This window comes from Caloenas nicobarica, chromosome 4, assembly GCF_036013445.1.
Source record: "Caloenas nicobarica isolate bCalNic1 chromosome 4, bCalNic1.hap1, whole genome shotgun sequence".
Classification (NCBI taxonomy): Eukaryota; Metazoa; Chordata; class Aves; order Columbiformes; family Columbidae; genus Caloenas; species Caloenas nicobarica.
This window is the reverse complement of record NC_088248.1, coordinates 29,541,690-29,564,080: the sequence shown is the minus strand read 5'-3', so window position 1 is coordinate 29,564,080 and position 22,391 is coordinate 29,541,690.

The window sequence follows — 22,391 nt, the reverse complement described above, 5'->3', positions numbered from 1 at the left end:
ATTTTTGGAGTGCATTTTGTTTAAATTGCAGCAGCCCAGGAGCAAACTACAAGCCACATCCACCCCGCGACTCCCAGATTAAAAAAACTGTAAACTTATCCATTTCGGCAAAGAAATATGTACATAGGGCATTGGCAAGAATTCACTGAGCAGGTTGGAGCAGCCTGAGGTCCCAGTCTGTGGCTTTTAGGTTTTTTTAATGCATTTCGTTCCCTTTGCAGGACTCAAAAGGGTTAACGTTCCGTTTCTCCTCAGTATGGGAGACAGTTGCCGGCATTCTGTTTGTGTTCTAGGTTTTCCTCTCTAACAATTCTACCAGCTCCCCTATATGCTTGGTGGAAAGCTTGTGCAGCAGTGCTTGGGGCACCCCAAAGGCTAGTACCAGGTGCCACAGGCCCTCTGCTCCATGCTGGCCCAGTCCAACCGGCTGCAGAAGGGCTCAGGTTCCCGGGGCAGGGCAAGCTGTCCAGTGAGAGACTTGCGCCTCGTTTGCTGGACCCTCCTGCTCCCATCTGTGCTGCTGCCCCAGTCCACCCATCCTATTTCATGCCCATAGGTGACTATTGTGCAGAATTTCAGCCCAGGTTAATACATGTGTGGGCGGATTTCAGGGGTTTTGCTTGTTACGGTCTGCAGCCTCCTGAATTCTCTTCCTGAGGGACTGGACTTGTATCTTCAAAGTGTCCAGCAGCCCTCTGATAAGCGGCCAAAGGTGGGTCAGATTTACCGACACAGCCATGGGGATTCCTTGCCACCCTCTCTCATACGTTGTCTGTATACAAGCAGCTTTTTGAACGCCCTCAACCAGCTCCAACAAGCTTCTTATCCTAATGGTGACAGGCTTCCCACGTTCCTTGGGATCCACGCCACCAGCCCAGTAAGCCACGTGAGATGTTATGAGCTGATCACGATCCAGACCATCACTTCCTCATTACTCAATAATATCCGATCACCCCCCTGTAAGTGAAACACGCCAAAGATATTCAGTTTCTCTTTCGCCCAGCTTGCATGAGAATTTAGCTTGCAAGTCGCCGAGCTCAGGTTCTGTCCACAGAGTGGCACAGATGGCAGTTTTGGGGTTTCCACCCTGTGGACATGCACACCTCTCTGTTTTAATAAGAGGTCGTACATCCTTTGTCTCCACCTCTTCTTCATCAACACTATTTTCAGAATCTCCTTAGATATCCCTGTCCCAGTCTTCAGGATCAGCGCCCACAGTCAATTTCTGGATTTGGGCAACGCTAGGGGTGGATTTCGCTCAGGTTAACATGAGCTCAATCCTTTGTTCTAGCAAATGCACCCACTCCCTCTCTCACCGTAACTCTGCTTTTAAACAAACTATTTCCAGCTCTTTTCCAGAATCGTGCCTCTCTGACTGGTTATAGGGTTTGCACTGTTCCCGGGCTTGCTTTAAGTGAATGCACAGAACAGCACCAAGAACAGCACAGACAACAACACAAACAGTAGCATAGAAAGCAGCACACGTGACTATAGTCACTCTGGGACCACACCAGCTCGATTCCACCCAATGTGTGCAGGTCAGCTCAGAAGGATTATTACAGCTGTACACCCGTAATAATTTCTCCATTTCTGATATCCTGCCGGTTGCGCCAATTTAAAATGTCACTGAGGCACCCCAAAGTCAGTTTTAGGCAGACAACAAGTTCCAAACCAGACTTTATTTTAGCCGGAAAAGCATAGTCAATAAACTGAACAGGAACAGGGTTTATACAATTATTTAGCACTCTGACAACATAAAATACAGGTTTGGATATCAGTTGAGGAGATTATTGGGGTACAACAACATAGGAATAATGAGAATCCACAACGTGCATGCATACACTCACAAGAAACAAAACTAGAGTCCTCTGACTCCAGGGTACCCACAAGAAATAATCACTCACCTGGGTTAGGTGAAGGTTTACACTTACCTGGTTAGGCAAGGAATCACACTTGCCTGGGTTAGGCAAGGACTCATTCAAGGATATAGCCAGTAAATAACCACTCACCCAAATGAGGAGGTGAGGTGCTCTCAATCCTGAATAGTCACCTTAGACGGTGTCCCAGTCCAAGGGGAGGGTTCCAGTTCACAGACCCACTGCTCCGAGAAGACCACTTCAAGGGGGTCTTTAGCGGGGACCCCATTTTATAGCCTGGTCAGATCTGGCTGTGGGCATTACAACATAGTCCAGAAGCTTCACAGCTACTCTGGGCAAATCTTTTGTTAACAACCCTATCAATTGACTCAGGGTCCTGTTAAGTACCCTGTCAATTGACTGAGGGTCCCACCTCTCCTGCCCCACCAGATCGTGGAGGTGAAGTCACCCTGCCCTGGGGTAGGGGAGAATGTGACTGTCAGCACCTTGGTACCACCCTAGGTGTGTACATGGGGACCGGCACAGTGGGGCACAAAAGATGCTAAAGAGCCATCAACTGCCCCATTGAAGGCTCCGGATCTCAGGGGGCTGTGCAACTGCCACAGCCTCGGTGAGGAGGAACAACAGGTTTAGGGGAACTTCCTCACACTCTTGGGAATATTTTGCATAAACAAGAGAAAGCAGTCATTGGTGTACACCAGTCATTTGTTTGAAGCTGTTTATTTTGGTAGATTTATTTGGTAGTCTGGTTTCTTTCATTACATTTCTCTGTATCAGGAGTCCAATTTGCCTAATTAAAGACAGTATTTGTCTCCAGCCTGGGCAGGTGTTACAGTTTGTTTTAATTGCCCAGACTGGTGGTGTATTTTGTTTGCCTTATCATTGGTAGGTACTAGTAATTCTCACGTGCCCATATTAATTTTAAGGAGAAGCTTTACTCTAGATTTAAGACCTATTTTTTAATTTGTAGTGGTCTTTGGAACATTTTTAGGAAGCTGAGTGTATAAACATCTGAAGCACTCCAATCTGAAACTCAAAAAGGAGCTTGTTTTTAAAAAATGTTTTGAGGATTGTGGGGGTTTAGTGTTAAGCTTTTGGAAAAAGTCAAAGCTGAATCAGACATTATTTTTTGTTTTGAAGTGGAGTGTTCAACGTGAAGGATTTGGATTGAAGCTCATCTTCAGCTTAAATGTAATTTAAGAATTCAGAGGGAAGGCACATACAGACATTCAGGACTAGCAACTATGGAAGTCTGAAAATTAATTAGGGAACAAATCAAGCTGGAAGATCTCATTAGTTATGCAGTACTGCTATGTAATAATTTTTTTCATAAGGAAAATAACCACGTGAAACTATTAGTCAGCTATGGTAAATCAGATTTCTTCCTACTACTATGTGGATTTATATAAGCTGTGGATTTTGTTACTCTTACTGTTGGGTGGCATGATTCAAAATCATTCCTTTTTGATTACCTTGAGATGTTTTCAATTTTTACATGATACTTTAGAGGATCTTGTAATGTATAGATAGCAGAATTTTACATTTGATACAGTTGACATTTTGGTGCAACGGACCATAAATTAATGCTGGTGTGAGCTATAAAAGGAAGGACATTAGAATAATCAGGTGACTACAGAAGTAGCTGAGTGTGTGAGTGGCTGTGGCACACAATTTTTCGATTAGCTCACTTTTATGAGCCTTGTCTGTTTTCTTTGTCTATATCCAACATACCTTAATTTCATTTTCTCAAAGTGACTCAAGGGATTGCTGAACATCTCAAGCTATGAGATTTTTGTGTCAACAGAAATTTAATTACTTCAGCGAAATGAATCACTGTAACTCACCTATAATAAATCTCCAGAATATGATATTCTCATTAAGGCCTGGACTTGTTTTTTGTGGACTGTTTCCCATGGCACGAGCATCGTAACAAATTAAGGATGAGGAAGGAAAATGAGAGGAAGCGACCTGCGTCCATTTAAAATTGGTAATTCAAACTGAGTTCTATGCCATAACAAGATAAAGGTTATGTTTTCTATCCACTGAGTGAAATAATTTATTTCTCAGGTGTTAAAAATTCTCAGTCGCTAAAACCATCTGAGCAACAGATTTTTTTTTTTTTTTCGTAATCAGAGTTCAAAATTGCAGATAACTCATAACCTAATGCTGGGAGCTGAGGGTTGCTCCTTGTTAATAAATTGGTAATGACTGAGCAGATTTCCTTGCAACTCAAAAAGGGGAAAAATGACTTAGACAGTAGATGTGAAAGCTTCAGTCCCCACACTAGTTCCTAAGGAAGACTGTAACTGGGAAAAAAGGGAAGAAAAAAAAAAAAGAGAAAAAAAAAAAAGAGACTTGCTGTTTGCATCTTTAAGGCCATGGAGGACAGATTATTCCCATCCCCTTGGTGTGTTCCGCATTTGGATGTTTTACATTTAACACTGTTACACATCCTCTCAAGGCCTTTTCTTTTAGCTTGAACATTAAGCTCATTCTGTCCTGTTGGTAGGTGCTATTTTCCAGACTTCAGTTATTTTGTTCCCTTCTGTTTTTTTCTCCAGCTGCTTTATGTTGGTTGTGTTTCTTTGTGTTTGTTTTTTGTTGTTGTTGTTGTTTTGGTTTGGGGTTTTTTAATGTGGGGTTTGGGGGGGGGGGGGGGCGTAATCTATCATCTAGTATGCCCAATTTGTCAGGATCATTTTGGACTCAAATGATGTTTTCCAATGTGCTTTATGGCCCTGCTAGCTCTGTATGATCCTCAGCTGTAAGTTTGTCTCACTCTTGTATCACTCAGGTTGTTTAATGAAACTGTTGTCCTAGAACAAACCCTGTGTGAATAAGCATAAAAACATCTGCCTCTAAGGAAGGAATGGAGTTACCTGCTTCTGTTTATCTCTGGATGGATGTTATGCCTCTTCAAAATTGTGCAACTTAGTTAGAAGTTAGGTTTTTTTATTTTATCCTCCCACCTTCTTCCTATGTGTGTCAGTGCTTATGCTTCCATAGAAACGGTTCCTAACAATTGCCAATCGATTAGTCTTCAACCCACCAAAGTAAAAATGCTATTGAAGAAGCTCAAACTTGCTCCTCAGCTCTTAAATAAGACTGTTCATTATTGCCATTCCTGATGATACCAAATGCACCTACAATGCACACAGAGAATAAAAACATTCCTGTTTTGATCCAAGAATAAGCAAAAAAAAATCCACAGATAAGGAGGGTGACCTCATTAATGTTTATAAATATGTAAAGAGTGAGTCTCACGAGAATGCAGCCAGGCTCTTCTCGGTGGTAGCCAAATGATAGGACAAGGGGCAATGAGTACAAACTGGAACACAGGAGGTTCCACTTAAATATGAGAAGAAACGTCTTCACAGTGAGTGTGACAGAGCACTGGAACAGGCTGCCCAGGGAGGTTGTGGAGTCTCCTTCTCTGGAGACATTCAAAACCCACCTGGACACATTCCTGTGTAACTTCATCTAGGTGTTCCTGCTCCAGTGGGGAGATTGGACTAGGTGATCTTTTGAGGTCCCTTCCAATCCCTAACATTCTGTGATTCTGTGAGGCGAATGCAGAGGGTCATAATGTATCATAAGAATGTTCTACTCTGAGAGAGGATTCTACAAAATCTGCCATTATAAACCAAGGCCTCACTTGCTATAAATCACTGAAAGTAATAGACCGATACCCAGTTCTCCAAGCTGCACAGAAATGATGAAAATACGATTTTCCAACAGAAACTGCTTACTCAGCAAGATAAAAACATCCCGTGAAACATACAGACTTCAATCAAATGCCATTTATAAAAGAAACCAGAGTGAAGTAGCTTTTTACCTCACTAAAAGATTGCTTTTTGATTTTGTTTTCTTTGAAATTTAGATGAGAAATTACAATATGATATTTTAAAAGATGTTTTAAGTGATGAAATGAAATCTTGGCACAGGTATATACTTTAAGGGATATCTTGAATGTTGGCAGTTCATTCTAATTCTGAATCAAGTGCGGGAATAAGTGTAAATTCCTATGTGGCTGACAACTTCTGCTGGGCATTTGGGTATCCAGATCAGAAGCCATTATCACTGTTGGCTACTTGGTATTCTCAAGTGTAGCCAAAGAATGATTAAGAGTGGAGGAACAATTTATCGATAAGGTAGGAATGGTCCCTGTGGGCTCTTATCATGAGGAACATGTAGGGAAGTTTGCATTTCATATGGACACAGCATATTTGCATAGCCCTGTGTAAATGGCTTTGGATAAAAATGCTGTGAGATTCTTTCCAGATTTATTTCTATATCATATAAACATACGGCACGATAATCATCCCTGTAAGTGTAGCTAATGAAACTTTACTAGCCTGTGATAGCTACGTCAATAAAAACGTGAAGGATGCGCAGCTGCTCTGAAATCAGCTTCGAATTTGGAGTTATTGGCATCTTCGTTGTCTACAAAATTAAGGAGTGAATGCTCTAGTGTTGAGCAATGCTTGGATCCTGTATACTATAGATGATTTGTACATTATGAATAACTAATCACATGTACAGCTATTTGAAAATATTACTTAATGGAATGGATGAGTAACAATTTGATAATATTTATAAGCTTGGACAGTGCTACTCCCACAGGGCTCAGGTCCATTTCGGTGTGTAGAGATGTGACTGCACAAGTTTCCAGGCTCTTGTTTTCTAATTGCTTACTGGTCATTAGTATGGGATGGGCATTTCAGAAAGGCCTGGTGCTACTTCTGCCATTTATAGTATAATAATATACATTGCCGTAGTTGCACACAGTTTTCCTTCCATAGTGTTAGCGTAGTTGACAGCAGCAAAGGATCCAACCCAAAATGTAAGCAACACCCTAGTGTAATGAGAGGCTTTGGATGAATTTCAAATTATCTAAGGCTGAGTCATACTCACACATAAGCCTAGCTCAAACTGGGTACGCTGAGAACTGAGAGATGCAAGAAAAGCTGATGCTGTTCATTTCAGTGCTGAGTTTAAATATCGGCAATTTCAGTACTCTTTTTTTTTTTCCAGGAAGGAAGTAAACCACTGTCAGAGTATATTTGCACATACATTTGGAGTTGCATTGTTTTACTTTTATAGTCACTTTAGGATTCAAGGTTTGCAATAGCAACCTGTGCTGCAAAACATGAAAGTATGGGAAGCAAAACAAATTACTCAAGGGACTTTTCTCTGCAGGGGATTTTTCTTCCTGAAGAGAACAAATCTGTTTTCTTTCCAAGTACAAATTAAAGAAAGGGAGTCGTGTTACTGTTAGCAGATGAAAAGATGGCTTCTTCTTTGCTGTGCAATGATTGGGGTTTAGAATCTGAAAGTGAAGTTACGTCAGTTGTTTCAACACAATTCCTAGGCAGGGCAGATTTTTCCACTACGTTAGAGCTTGTTCTTGATAGAGTATAATGTCTGCTTTATAATTTAACTTTCTTCGGTGTTTAGATATGAGGAAGATAAGTGACTTTCTAGAAAGTTCCCTAGACTCAGCAGCATATAAACCCATTACTTCAGCCTTCATTTATGGCCAGGTATAGCCTCTGGATACTATTCCCAGTTGTTCAGCGATTCGGAATATTTAAGCACGTATTTGCATTTTTTCTGTCCCTTCAGGTTATAGTATTCATTAAAAACAAGTACATTAACTTAGTACTGTCCACACATTCTTTCTAATTGGCAGCACTAATATTAAAAGTTATCAGTTATTGGTTTTTTTCCAAAGCATTTTGTTAGCTCTGTACAAGCCAAGCACTTTAATTGCAGCTCTTAGTCTTTCCAAGTGCTTTGCAAAGATGAATTAGTTGATCATTGTAACACCCTCGTTGAGCAGATACGGTTGTATTGGGCAGAACTTGCAGAACTCTGTGCTTGCACCCAAGCACCTGGTTAGCTCCCACATGGGTGCTGTTTTGGGAATACATCGGAGGATTTCAGGCCACCGGGTTCTCACATGGACCAGCCCCAAGGATTGAGAGGTTCACCTAGGTATAAAAATCAATTTACATCAGCAAAAGCAATTTCCCTTCCTTCTCAGCAACACCTATAGTCTGCTGTGGGGAGCTTGCTGCATGAAATGCTATTTTTTTTGTTAAAACAGCAAATTGGAAGCAGTCCTGTGTCCTATAAATCTCTGACTAAAAAGATAGGTTGTCAATTTTATCAAAGTTGCATTGCAGAATAGCCCTAAGCAGGAGTCTCTCAAACTCTATTTCACCTTCTACAGATGAGAATAAATTATAAGCCTCCTTGCTCGATATTTCTGAAATATAATGTACCTCTGTCTGTAACACAGGCTATAAAATGGAAATGAGATAGCCAGTACTCCAGTGTTTTTCTCATGTACAGAGGTTATTCTGGTAGTGTATCTCAAAAACCTTCAGCAATATTTTAAAAGATCAGCAATGTCAATTTGCATAATTTGGTGCATAATTTTTTCCTAAGGGCTCAGGAATTGTGGATAAAACTTTGCACTATTCTCAATAAGAACAAATAATATAATGTGTGGAAATGCAGCTGTTACCACTTATGCAAGAACTGAAGCGAATATACCTGTGACATTCAGCAACCCATAAAAATTATTTTGGGCATATACACTGTACCTATAGCAGAGTTATAACTGGAAATTATTAAATTACCTCTTTTGTCAAACCAAATAGATGTGGCAATTTATGTGGTTGACCTTTGGCCTTTTGCTAGCTTGGAATTAATTAGAATCAGCATTTAATGGTGTATTTATCTTGGATTGTCGCTGTGGTGGATGTATGCAACTTCTTTGTAATAAATTCTGGGTGCCAAATGCAAGGTATTTTTTAACTAGATCTTCACAGGATGAAATCTGTTGAGTTTCACCGTCCATAAAGACTTGGGGGGTTCATTTTTTTCCAACCGACATGTTTGGATTAAAAAATTGCAATTGTTCTGTGAAAGAAGTTTTATGAAAGAGATTTTATTTTTCTTGTTGTGGGGTGAGAATTGAGTATTTGCAAAACAATGCAGATTTCAAAAAGAATTGGTACCAACCCCAAATTAAATATTTTGTTTTCTGAGCGGGTGGGAAATAATTTCTTTCATTTTGAATTGGAATTTTAACTGATTTAGGGGCAGAAAATAGAAAATGCCATTGTGAAGTGAAAAGTCAACAGCTCTGTTTGAAAACATGGAGACAAACTTCTGGCTTGGCCTAAACTTTTGACCTAAATTCACGTTTTTCTGTTAATATTCCAGCTGTCAGGAAACTCTCATCAGCCTCACAACCAGATGAAACTTTCGTGTTGAGTATGGCTGTGTTTGACCTATTGACATAACAGGCTGTGTAATCCACAGATATTTCTTATCCATCTACCTCTCTGTAAATATTTGTTCAGCAAGTTAAACTTATTAACTGATTATTTTTCCCAGCTCTTGAAAACCGACCAATTCCTTGGACTCAAAGTATATAAATTCTCTCTCATACATCATCTTACCATCTTGCCGATCCCAATATTAGAACTTCCCTCTATGTGTATTATATTTTATTGAGGGCTGTGTGGAAACAGAACAGACCAATTTCAATGGCAGGGTTGTATTTAGTGTAGTTTCACTTGTGGTTTTTTGAGAATCTTCAGATTCTGCCCAAACAAGACCCTCGCAACCAACTCTGCAAACATATTTTCTACAGGACCGTGTTTATTCTTGCATAGTCACAGATTTGGAAACAATGCCCATCCCCTCTCTTTATAGAGAATCCCCTAATTCCTGGTTTATAAAGATATTGACATTTTCTTATTTTCCCAAAAGATCATTTTCACAAATAGAATCATGCCTAGGAAGATATATCTTGGATATCTCTAGCACAAATGAATACAGAATGTAGTATATTTCTCCAGCTAACTATTTTGACAAAACCATATCTGTTCCATAATGAAAAGTTTTGGTGACTCAATTTGTCCTTTTAAAAAAAAATCTGCCTAACTATTTTAATACATTTATTATTTTGTCTAGCACATAATTGATGTGAATGCTAAAATGCAAAGGATGTGCGCACATTGGATCTGTGTTGAAAAGTGTATTAGGATGGGATTCATGCAGTTAAAGCTTATTTTCTTTCTACTTAAAGCCAGAGACTTTGGCAAGTCTGTGCTCTAAGGCCCAACAAAGGAATGAGCTAAGACCGAAGGATCTTACTGCATCAACAAAATATCACCTGGATATTTAATGTGGGTTGCTCACTGCACAGCCACTAGTTATTTCTTCAGCACCATAAGTAGCTCTCTATGCATCCATGGTGTTTGCTTCTATCTTCTTTCCTCAGATGATGGATGTGGAAAACAGTTTTCTGCTTCATCAAGATCTGTGGCTTCAAGATGGACACTGGCCTTGGTGGCAGCAGGTGGGATCAGGATCAGTGCTGATTTTTTTTTTTTTTTTAATATACCCTCTTGACACCAGCTGTGTAGAGGGAAGAGCCCCTAACCGAGGTGAAACACCTGTAATGTTGCTTCTAATAGATGATGTGGTTTGACTGGAAACTGGATGACATCTCCACCTCTTCTATTTCAGACCTGGTTCCTTGAAAATTCATCAAGACTGGAATGTGGTGTGTTTTTTGGTTTTGTTTGTTTAAGTTGTGTTTGGTTGGTTTTGGTTTGTGTGTGGTTTTTTTTCCTTTTTCTTCTGGTAGCCTTTGCAGTCCACTGTAACGAAGACTTGTACTTCATCATTGCTATGCAGACAGTATCTTTGGTGTTGAGGACATGATATCATAGAATCATTTTGGTTGGAAGAGACCCTCAAGATCATCGAGTCCAGCCATAACCCAACTCTGGCAGTAAATCATGTCCCTACGAACCTCATCTATGCACCTTTTTAAGACCTCCAGGGAACGTGATATGTTGTTGCATGTTGTGTTAATAGTTCACAATACACTGAAATGGCAATGAGTTTGGGTGTAAAGTGTTTTCCATACAATTTATTCTGATAAAATACTCTGTTTCCATTAGCTAAATCCAAAAGTCTCAGTTGTCTGACTCAGCGATGAGTGAGTCTGGGGGTGACCAGCTTTCCAGAACTTCTAAGCCACATGTCGGAATGTTTACACGCCTGAGATCCAGCCAATTTCTCGTGTGCTCTGGGAAAGGGAAGTGAACATTGGGTTGGTGGCATGTCCATGACACCGGCTTCCTAGAGGTCCTAACCCCCTGTTGCAGGAACGTGCTGATCTGTTAGTAGATTCTGGAAGATGCTGGATGCTGCTTCACCAGCCTCTCCTGACTCAGAACTTCACTTGAGAGCAGCTTTCCAAGAGCCATCACAAGCCTTGGCCATATCAAACACAAAAGATTCTGAAGCACTGGAAGGTTTGAAAAGTTCTCTGTTTGCGAAGAGGTGGTTTCTGGAGGTGCAGCACAGATCTGAGCACTTAAGACTTGTTTTGTTGGAGGTCTCAAAAGGGAGGGGAAACGCAGAAAGTGGATCCTGGCAAATTACCTAAGCCGAGTTAGCAAAACCTGGTGTTGAAGGGGCTTGGGAAGGCTCAAGTCCAGCACAGATGTCATTGCTCTGTGTGAGGTTGCAACCATTAGTGCAATGTGTAGATCTAGGGAGTGCTTTGAAGGGTTATCAGAGAATGTGATGGTGTGCCAGGACATGACAAATGAGCTGTCAGCCCGAAAGTAAAGGGACACTTATTATTTTGAAGTTGGATGCAGGTTCAGAAGCCAATGTGGTGCCAGAAACAGTAGTGTTAGCACTGCAGAAGAAACCACAGATGGTTGAGAGTAAACCAAGTCCTTGGTTACATGTGGAAAATGCGGCTTTTGACACAGCAGAGTGGAGGTATATATGTGTTTATCCCTTTGAAGATGTGCCCAGGTGCTTTTCCTCAACCTTTCTGCACCCTGTCAGAGCCTGAGCATCTATGCCTGGGGATCACAGTGCGTTTGAACTCAGAAGGATCCTGGGATGCCTTGCCACAATGTGCAGAAGGTATCTGCTCTTTTTTATTTTTTTTTTTTCTCCTCATTAATCAGTGCCTGCCCCCATACGACCAGGATGCTGTAGTTCTAGACTAGGAAACATTTCCAGAGGCAGGTAACCACCCAGGAACACGCGGTTGACTATTTTCACTCTTCCCCACTTTACAATGGGAGTTAAACGAGTAATGATGTGCAAAGATGGAGCAATCATCAGATTAAACATTCACCTGTGACTTGTATGATGGTCAGTGTCTCATTCAACTTTGCTTTTTATTAACATGCTTTTTGGTTGTTTAATTGTTCCAAGTAAATGTTTGGGGCAGCTAAGTAGCCATTGAAAAGAAAGCTATAGATGGACTGATGCTTTTGCAAAATCAGACTGTTTCTTGGCATTTGGTGAAAAAAAGCATTTAATTGAAGACCAAACCAGTAGTTACAGATGAATACTATTCCTCATTTTGCTTCTGGACACTTTAATCAACCTGCCTGCACATTGGGATCAATCAGTTTCAGCAGTTGTGTTCATTCATCTTTGTTCTGCCATTCATCTCGTGGCAGCAAGGAGAACACTGTGTAATTGAATTTAGTTGAAATCTAATACAAGGACACACTGTGACAAGCCAGCTATAATCAGCTTGATTCTGAATTTTCAGATCAGGCATTGGCTTTGTATTTCTAGAAGGAACATATCAAGGGTCCCACAGAGCTTCAGGGAGAAAGCTGGCAAAGAAGGTGGAAAACTGGAGATATCAAGGTTGTTTTGTGGTTTGGTGGTTGTTCGGGTTTTTTTTCCATTTAGAGTCAGTTAAGAAAGAAATTATACCTTGTTTGCTTTCACTCAGCATCTACAGTGTTTGCTTAATTTAGGAGGGAAATCCACAACTTGGTCCCCTGTATAAAATGTCTAAACTTACATTTTGTGTTGCGTGTATTGTTTTAGTTCATTGCATTTTTTTTTAAGGCTAATGTAACAAGCCATAGAGATGGGATCTCAAAATATTTTCACTGAAGCAGGTGTAGGACTAGATTTTCAATTTTTCTAAACTGCTCAGCTTTTGATCCACATTTCTGCATAAGATCCCTCAGAAATAACTGCAGTAGTGTCATGTTCATGGAGTTAATGCTTTTTTTAAAACTGGGATACTAACTGGTTGGGTTTAACATGCTGTAAGTTGTATATTTTGTCTTTGGAGTTTCAGCTGATCTGACCTGAGTATTTCCATGGAGATGTGACTTTTGTAAGGCTTTTAATGTTGCAGATCTTTCTGACAGAATTGGAGGACTTTGCTGTAAACAGCAACCAACTTAAGAATACTCAAAGGATTTCCCACTTTCTGCAAATTCTTAATTTTAACTAGCAGTTTTATATATGAATCATAAAATGTGTTTGTAATCTAAAATGAAGGAGCTAAAATTTGGGGAGAAGAGGATTCCAAATACACACACAAGTGAAGAAATTGCAAAATAGTCCATGAAGGATGTTATTGCAAGGGCTTTTGATGTTTTCCTCAAATACGATATTTAATAAGATGTATTTTTCCTTGGAATGTTGTTACAATATATTGCCAAGCTCTTCAAGCAGGGACTCCTGGGAAGTGCATGTAAGACCATTTTTTCAGACCAGATGTGGTGAGAGGACTGTGTATCAGGAAACAATTCTGATTTTTCCAGCTATAACAGCTAGACACTGCAAAACTCACTCTCCTTTCAATGTATAGAGAATAACATTTACAGTCCTAAGGTTGTTGGTGTACGTCATGTGTCCTGCTTACACGTATATGGTTAATACAAAGTCCTTCAAAAATACTGTCAGTTGTGGGAGAGCAGTAATAAGTCTGTTCTTCATGTACTGTTATGAGAAACTGGAGTATTTAACCCTCTGGCAATGCACAAGTTTGTTGTTTGTTTGGGTTTTTTTGCGCCATGTTGGACTGGCAAGAGGCTGCTTTCAAAATATTTCAGTACAAATGTGTTTGAAACAAAATGTAGATAATCACGTCAAAATGCCATTTCTATGTGTTAAAGCACTTTTTAAACTGTCTGCGCCCAACTGACCAGTCGTGCCAGGCTACAGGAAAGAAAGCAGCAGCTCTGTGTACAGCTATTTTTCATGGGGAAATCAGGCAAGCATATTGACATGGACATGTGCTGGCACACTCGTGTTCACTCTGTCTTTTTTTCTGAATTGGCTGGAGACAAATGAGTTTTGGACTAACGCTGCACCCAAGCTAATAAACCTCATTCAGCCTCTCTAATCCAATTACCTGAATTTCTCAGCTCTCACAAGCTCTCTGTCCGTGGGACATCTTTGTAACAGTTGGTCACTTCAGGTAACAGGCAACTCATTTCTTTATCCAAAAAATGAGACTGCAGGTTTTTTTAATTATCTGTGTTTTTAAAAACAAACACAAAAACTTTCTTAAATAGCGCTACAGGCACATTACTTAATTTTCTCTTGTTTTAGCCAAAATTAAAACTAATCTTAACTTGACTGCTGGTTATACTTATTATTTCTCTGCTCTTTGAGGTAAGGACTTGAGAAACCAACCCAAGCAAAAAGGATCTCAGACCCAAAGCCTGTAACTTTAGTGTTAAGCAACAGTGGGAGTGTATTGCAGGATGGGCAGTGTACAGGCTGCTAATGAGGTCAGTGTAATTAGCGCAATGAGCCCTGGCCAAACCATAGCAGTTGTCTCCTCTGTGCCAAGAAGTCTAACACATTTTTTTCCTAACATCTGAAAAGCTGTGGCAGGTGCCTAAGCAGAAACATGGCTTTCTTTTGATTTTTATCTGAAATTGTTTGCTTTTTTTCACCTTAGTAAATAATCTCCTGTGTACACTCCTGTGTACTCTCCTTGCTGCTTTCTATTAATGTGCTTTTGAAATCAGTGGGATGAGAGGAAATTAATCTAACAGAACATCCAGGATGTTCGCATAGACAGAACTATTATGAGGCTGCTAAATCTTATTTATCCAAGAAATTGGAAACAATTTGAGACAGAACATAATTTAGGGGGGGATGTAACACCTCCCATTACGTCCCCATTAGCCAATAGCATAAACCACTTCCCGCATGTGGAAGATTTGAGAAAAATAGGCTCTGGTGTTGTATGTGTGAGATGCTTTTCATGGTAGTGATTAATTCCTGTAGTTTCTGAGGTATTCTGAATGCATACCTGACCTGCACTGTCTCCAGCGTTACAAGTACCTACTTCTCTTTCCTGATAACTCACTATAGCAAATTCAAATTTGAGTCTCTCTTTGGGTTACAGAGTTGTCCTCCAGCAGCTACAGGTATAATTGATACCTGGTGAGAGTAGGCCACTCCAAAAGAGGGCATATTCATTAAAACAGAAAGGCTTTTTTATACAGTAAGGTTTAATGTGCTGGAAGAGGGAAGGGAAAAAGGAAAGGGGAGGAACTGGGGTACTTTTTAAAAAAGCTTTTGAATTAAATTAGCTGGGTGCATCAGGCTGGTTCAGCCTAGTTGAAAAATACTTTAAAAAAATATGTGGTTTGTTTTGGCTTTTTTAAACATGATTTTTTAAAAAATAAATCCTTCTAGGTTGATTCCACCACTGTAGTGTTTCATATCTTGTAAAATTTGTCACATTTTACAAAGGCTATTACAGTGTTTCTAGAAACTTCTGCTGACATTAGTGGATTTTACCCTTCACTTTTTGAGTACTTTTTGCCAAATTTTACTAATTATGAGAAGTTTCAAACCTTGAAAGGATTCTTTCATTATTGCCATGAGGCAGCTGTATGTTATTTCCCTGTCTCTGCCTGCCTTAATGCCATGTACAAGGTAGAAAGGAACTTGATGGACTGGAGATGCCAACACCCAAAATGGCACCTCAGGGCCCTCCACTTGCCTTTTTTCCAACCTTTGAGTCACCTGAACTCATTAGACACGTTTGACCTCAAAGCTTTGTAGAAGCTCTCACAGATATTTCCTGGGAGCCAAAAATTCGGTGAAAGAGGGACTCAATGGGCTTTACCAGGTAAATATGCTCAGAATATGCCTCATCCATGACAATGGTTTGAGGGCCTCACGAGAGGCAGTAGGGCTTCACCAAGGAGAACAAAGCCTTGTGAGAGCAGGCTGCTGTCCTTCCCCCAGCTCAGTGATTTTTTTAATTTTTTTTTAATTATTTTTTTCAAGCTGATGGCCAGTGTCAGCCAGATTCAACAGCACTGTGGAAATGTCAAAGGACATGACTTCTCTCAGAGTTTGGGAGCTCTATTTGAACCCCAATTCCCTGCCTGAAGGGGGAAGTTCAACCCGAATCTCTTGGCTCCTAGGGCAGTAGCACTGTCACCATCCCTGAAGGAGTTTAAAAGATGTGTAGATGTGGCACTTAGGGACATTGTTTAGTGGGACTTGGCAGTGTTAGGTTAATGGTTGGACTTGATGATCTTAAAGGTCTTTTCCAACCTGAACAATTCTGTGATTGTCTCCTGGGCCATGTGGCAATTTTCTAGGCCTGGGGAGGTGTTGGAAGAATGGGGTCCTTGATTCTGGTTTTCTTTTGCTCTCTGCTTATGTGTTTCACAGTAACTGGTTATTGTTTTCTTAAATCCATACAGCAGAAAGGGATAAGGAAGACAACACGGGGTTTCTCTCCCTCTCAAAGGCTGCATTTCATACTAGCCACTGCTTGTAGTACGTTGTGTGGATAAGAAATTTGGGTCCAGAGAGTTGGTGGGAGTTTAGTATCCTGCTCTAAACAGGGAAAGATTTTGTTCTGTTTCTTATGGTTTAATTTACTGTAAACAGCAAAAGCATTCCTCACTTTTTTGGTGTGGGAAGGTCTGTATCATTGTAAGTCAGTGCAAACAGAGGAAAACTTTATATGCAGCCTGTCAACAGCAAATGTCAATGGAAGAGCATTAGTAATAAATGTCATGGTGTGCTCTAATTGCCTCCTACAGCTCTGCTCCTTTAGGGTAGATGTTCTATCCATTGAGGTCATGCTGTGGTACATATTAATTAAATCTCGTCAATGTTATCTGCTGTTTCTGGAAGGCAGCAAACATCATGTGCAAAATAGTGGTTTATCTGCAAAGAAAACACATCCCAAATCAAGGAAATATCTTTATCTTTTGAAACAGATATAATCTATTAATAAAGAAAAAAAATACTGCCTGCTAGATTTTCTGCTCTTGTTAATAGCATGTTTTAGAATGAAATATCGACTAGGAAGAGGAAAGGGTAATATGTCCAGACATGAAAGCACAAGTTCATAGTTGAGTAACTATGTATTAAAATTATGACCCTGCAGAATCAGTGGCCAGTAAGGAGAGGCTTCAGCAAGTGTTGGAAAGAAATGCGGCTATGAGCAGCTCCTTGACCTTTGCATGGAGAGATTCCATTGTGCCTGATGGAGACACAAGTTGTGCCAATTTAAAGCTTGCTGAAGTCAGTTGGTGGAAACTTGTGAGGCTTTCCCTTTGAGCGTGTCTGGCTCAAGTTTCTGATGACTGTTGTAATGTATATTAACATTACATAGTCATTTTTGACAAAAACATCTTTAACAACTACTTCTGCATCTTTATTTCAGCTGCAAAAGTATATATCTGTGCAGGTAAAACCACCTATTTGTCAGTAAAGAAACAGGATCACTACTTGATGACACAGTAGAAAGTGGAAATTTTTGCAATGTGTCTGAGAACAGCCAGAATATACTTTGGGTTTGAGGTGGCTTGCACTCTCAGGTCTCTTAGGTCCTGCCAAAAATGTTCTTTAATTTTTCCGAGGGCCTTCGGAATCACTAAAGAGCAACTTCCAGGCACAAGGAGTTGATTTGAAGTGGGTGAGAACCCATTGTGCTTAATTAATGAATTTAGTATATTCCAAGAAAAGTAAGTCAGAAGCACTGCAATCTTCTTCCTTTGGCTATCTAATCTGTTGTGCCTTGCTGATGAATTAGGGTGAATGCCTCTGGCAAGCAAATAAATGGGTATTTCCATCACACTCAGTCATAATGCTCATATAAATCATTAAACACATATTTTACTAAAGTAGGTTTGCTTGGCTTTTTTGGGTTATGTTTGCAATACAGACACTGGAGGACAAATATTCAGAAGATCTCAGAATCTGTTTGAAAACACAATTCCCAGGAAATTCCACAATTCCCTGCAGGTGCTGTTATTCCTAGATGTGCACAACTATGTCAAAACCTGGCTACTACTTTAAGTTTTTGAGGGACTAATCATTTTGTGTTTTCATTATCTGACCCACTCTTTTGGATGCAGCATCTGATGAGATACAGAAGTCCTGCTCAGTTGATAGCATGAATATAACTCTCATATTTACAAAATCCTGGATCAAGCCTGGGCTGGATTAAGCATAGAAAATACACCTTAACTCTTCTCTTTGCACCAGGGGTGGGGATTGGCGATGTCCTTCCTCAGCAGGTGTGAGGGGAAAAGGTCGCACTAAAGGAGCTAAACAAAAAACCTGCTTTGTATTTTCAGGTGTGAATGCATAAATTCTTCCTCCACCACACCCAGGGCAAAGGTATGTTACAGGCAATTGAAGCTTTGCATCTGTTACTTGACACCTGACTTTCTACAGTGGTGGTTTTCTGCTGATTGGACATGCTAATAAAAAAACCCCTTTTAATTACCTAAAATAAATTGATCTTCTCTTATCAGTACCCAGCTGTAGCTGTCTGAGTGTTCAAATCCTTTTCCATTAACCTGAGGTATTAGCAATATGCAACAGCATCACTAAAAAAAAGACATTTATGCCACTAATGATATTGCAGCTGTCCAAAGGCATCTGCTCCTTTTATTACTGTACATCTTTTAGTGATGTGACAAGTGCTACAGCTGAGATTGTGGCACAGAAAGATAACCTGGATGGCAGGTTGCACAAAGGTGAGAGCTACTTTCTGCCAGCAGTTCATTAGAAAGTCAGGGAGCACATGCAACTGTGCACAAATTTACAATTTACAAATCCAAGGCAATCTAGGGAGCACGGTTCTTGAGCCGTTCATGTTTGCAGCACTGAATCAGTCCGCACTTAAGTTAGTAAAATATTAAGGCAGCTAACTGATCTGCTTCCATCTTCAAATAACCCGACTTCCTGAAAGCTCCTGGTAATTTCAAGAGTGTAGATTTTCAGAAATGCCATAGAAAAATGAATGCAAAATTCTTTCTGAATATCAGGTTGACTTTAGGTATTGTGTTTTGGAAAAATTGCTTCAGCTTTGCTCTGTGTGCAACAGTGCAGTTAGTTTCTTAGTTATATTACACCAGTTGTGAGATGCCGTTAAGTTTTTTACAATCTCCCTGCCCTTCCATTTTGCTAAGTATTGATTATTCATTTTTCTACTTGGAGAAAGGGAGAGTTTTTTAAAAATTGAGATATATTCAGAATACTTTGGAAAAACTGTCACTTGCAAAAAATTGTAAACTTCGATGTTTGTGTCTCTTATTATTTAGCAGAGTACTAAAAATTACATAAGAGCAGCAAAACAGATTCGTAAAAGATGGTATTTTCCTTCTTTGACAGAGAACAAATTGTTGCTTTTGTAAAAAGGAGGATCATTTGTATTGGGCACTGTGATTCTGACAGATTAGTAATAAAGCTGCAGAATTTTTCCTTTGAAATCTGTGCTTCCAGCAGATTTATGGTGGGATGGAGAGCTCCATTTGATTCTGCTCAGAATTTTGAGCATGAAAAGCTTAAGATAAAGTCTAAAATTCTTTTGAAGGGAGAGTCCAAAGTAATTGAAAAGATAATTTTGAAGGGGCTATGGCTTAAAACCATATTTGTTTGAGAGTTAGGAGCTCTGCCATGAATCTTGTGCTTTTCATGAGGGTGCTAATGTAGTTTTCCTGATCGCAGGAGCAGCCAAATACTCACCACTGCTTTCAGCTAAGTGGTTTACGATATAGTTGTGCCTTTAAATAAGACAATTTGACTTCTCTCCCAGATCTTCCCTGTCAAAACCAGTCATTGCCAGGCTTAAGCAACCCACAATATATTTCTTTAATTGTCGACCTTTTGGATTAGATTTTACTACAACTAGTTTTGTTATCTCCCTGTCAACCTTCATAGGGTAGTAATGTTAAAAAACAGCAACATTTTAAAGGAGAGACCTATAAATCTGGCTGGTTGGTTGTATTGTGTCTTTTTGCTTGTTTTATGGCTGTTCAGGAACAACAACGCAGATAAATATATTTTTAAGCCATTCTTTAAAGGCAGCATCTCCTGCCAAACCATTTTCTTTAATGACATTTATTGAAAATGACTGAGTGTACCATCTGTGTGTGCATGTTTGGAAAGACTGTGGCATACCCAGATGATGAAAAAAATTCAGCGTACCTCTGTGTGCTAAGGGTTGCAGCACATGTGAAGGAGTAAGAGCTGTTCTGTAACTCTGGAGCTGGTTTCTTCAGGACAGGGAGTATCATGAGTGTTTTATGAAGAAGCAGGAACATAATTGTTACATGCAAAATTTTCTGCAGCTGCTGTTTGCAAGCGGACAGGATGGGGTGGCTACTGTCATCTGTGTATACTGAATTTCTGTTCAAGAAACCACTGCCCTTGGTGTCAGCCTTGAAGCAAAGCATTGTCCCTTTCCTTCCTGCCTCAGAACCATGGATACAGCTTGGCTTTGGTTTTTCTCCTGGATACGCACTTCTCTCCAAGATTGTTCACTCTGCCTACTTTAAATCTCTTTCTATAATGACTAATTCTTGTGTCTTCTTCCAGGGCTTCATTCTTGGACCCCGTTTTATTTTATTTTTCTCAATTTCTATTTACTGCAGTAATTTGGTGTCCCAGAATAGACTTCCAGTTGTGTCCTGATTTTCTGCATATTTATTTTCAGGTGGATGCCAGAAAGTCAAATGATCTACATCAGTTGCTAGGAAGTTGATGAACATCACCATTTGGATGTCAAGCAATTGGTTATCTCATGTTGCCAGGATGACTAAGCTGCTTCTGTAAAGCTTTTGGCATCACTTTTCCCATCCTTTTAATCCTTGTTATGATTTATGTCCCACTCTCTCCCCCCGGCCCCCAGGCTGTAAAATTTAGGCTAAGTCCTTTGTGTAGCTCTTCATACAGTGCTGTTTCTAAAAATGGCTTGTCATTATCCTTGTGCTGAATGTCAGAATGCATAAAGGAGTTTATTTTTAGAAGTCAGTATCCAAATACACTTACAGTCACTCCCAATTCCTTTTGAGTTCTGGGAAACCACCACTTCAAACCACCATAAAAGTTGAAGGCTAAATATTTTTGCTTGAGGCAGATGTGAGTCTGTGGAGCCAAATTCTGTTCTCAGATCACAGAATCACACAGAATCACAGAATGTTAGGGATTGGAAGGGATCTCAAAACATCATCCAGTCCAATCCCCCCACCGGAGCAGGAACACCTAGATGAAGTTACACAGGAATGTGTCCAGGTGGGTTTTGCATGTCTCCAGAGAAGGAGACTCCATAACCTCCCTGGGCAGCCTGTTCAGGGCTCTGTCACACTCACTGTGAAGAAGTTTCTTCTCAAATTTAAGTGGAACCTCCTGTGTTCCAGTTTGTACCCATTGCCCCTTGTCCAATCATTGGCTGTCACCGAGAAGAGCCTGGCTCCATCCTCGTGAGACATATTTATAAATATTTACATATTTATAAACATTAATGAGGTCACCCCTCAGTCTCCTCTTCTCCAAGCTAAAGAGACCCAGCTGCCTCAGCCTTTCCTCATAAGGGAGATGCTCCACTCCCTTAATCATCTTTGTGGCTCTGCACTGGACTCTCTCCAGCAGTTCTCTGTCCTTCTTGAACTGAGGGGCCCAGAACTGGACACAATATTCCAGATGAGGTCTCACCAGGGCAGAGTAGAGGGGGAGGAGAACATCTCTCGACCTACTAACCACCCCGCTTCTAGTACACCCCAGGATACCATTGGCCTTCCTGGACTCAAGGGCGCAGTGCTGGCTCATGGTCATCCTGCTGTCCACCAGGACCCCCAGGTCCCTTTCCCCTACACTGCTCTCCAACAGGTCGTTCCCTGGCTTATACTGGAACCTGGGGTTGTTCCTGCCCAGATGCGAGACTCTACACTTGCCCGTGTTATATTTCATTAAATTTTTCCCTGCGCAACGCTCCAGCCTGTCCAGGTCTCGCTGGATGGCAGCACAGCCTTCTGGCGTGTCAGCCACCCCTCCCAGCTTGGTGTCATCAGCAAACTTGCTGACAGTGCACTCTGTTCCCTCATCCAAGTCATTGATGAATATATTGAGTAGTACTGATCCCAGTACCGACCCTTGAGGACTCCACTAGATACAGGCCTCCAACTAGACTCTGTCCCATTGACCACAGCTCTCTGGCTTCTCTCCTTCAGCCAGTTCCCAGTCCACCTCACTGCCAGATCGTTCAGACCACAGTTCCTCAGTTTAGCAGCGAGGATGCTGTGAGAGACTGTGTCAAATGCTTTACTGGAGTCAAGATAGACCACATCCACTGCTTTGCCATCATCAATCCACCTTGTTATGTCCTCATAAAAGGCTATGAGGTTGGTGAAGCATGACTTC